Source organism: Cadophora gregata (assembly GCF_030347475.1).
Source record: "Cadophora gregata isolate MNR1 chromosome Unknown scaffold_18, whole genome shotgun sequence".
NCBI lineage: Eukaryota > Fungi > Ascomycota > Leotiomycetes > Helotiales > Ploettnerulaceae > Cadophora > Cadophora gregata.
The window spans coordinates 800,583-801,852 of NW_026695941.1; positions in this window are offsets into that span (position 1 = coordinate 800,583).

The following is a 1,270-nucleotide window of genomic DNA, read 5'->3' on the forward strand; positions in this document are numbered from 1 at the left end:
TTTATATCGATTTTAGGAAGCTAAACGAGATTACGCGAAAAGATCACTACCCGATTCCTTTAATCGACAAGACACTAGCTCGTATCAGTAAAGCTAAGATATTTACAAAGCTAGATATTCGACAAGCTTTCCATCGAATTAGAATAAACCCTAATAGCGAGGAGCTAACTACATTTAGAACACGTTACGGAGCGTATAAGTATAAAGTGCTACCTTTTAGTCTTACAAACAGACCCGCTACTTTTCAAAGGCATATAAATAACATCTTATTAGACTATTTAGACGATTTTTATACTACCTACCTTAATAATATTCTTATATATTCCGAAGATATCAACAAGCACGAAGATCACGTGCGAAAGGTTATTAAAAGGCTAAGAGACGCTAGCTTATAAATCGACGTTAAAAAGAGCGAGTTTTTAGTTATACGAACTAAATACTTAAGCTTTATAATTACAACTAAAGGAATAGAAGTCGATCAAGATAAAATCTCTATAATAAGAGATTAGAAAGACCCTAGCTCGATACACGGAATATAAAGCTTTTTAGGCTTCTATAACTTCTATCGACAATTTATAGCGGATTACAGTAAAATCGCTAAGCCGCTTATTAATCTTATAAAAAAGGAAGTACAGTTTAAGTTCGATAATAGCTGTAAAGATGCGTTCGAAAAGCTTAAAAAGAGCTTAATTACAGCACCTATACTACGTCACTACGACCCGGAATTAGAGACTATAATCGAAACCGACACTAGCAACAGCGTAATAGCAGGGATATTATCTCAAAAACACCTAGACAGCGAATTTTACCCTATAGCGTTCTACTCTAAGACTATAGCCCCCGCTAAGTGTAATTACGAGATACACGACAAAGAGTTATTAGCGATTGTAAAATCGCTTAAAAACTAGAGATCCGACCTAGAGCATACTCACTAGCGTATAAAGATCTACACTGATTATAAGGCGCTAGAGTATTTTATGACAACTAAAGCTCTAACCGGTAGATAAGCGCGTTAAGCCGAAGCGCTAGCTGATTATTACTTTATTATTAGCTATTATAGAGGTTCTGAAAACGCTAAAGCCGATATTCTTACAAGGGACAAAAGCGATACTAAAAATCAAGACATTATAAAAGTAAAGTATCATCTGAAATCGTTATTATAACCTGATCAAGTGGAAGAGGCTATAAAAGAGGATTTACAGCTAGCTTCTATAAGTACTATTATAAACGACTCCTACTTCGTCAATAAGCTTTTAAGAGCTAATAGATA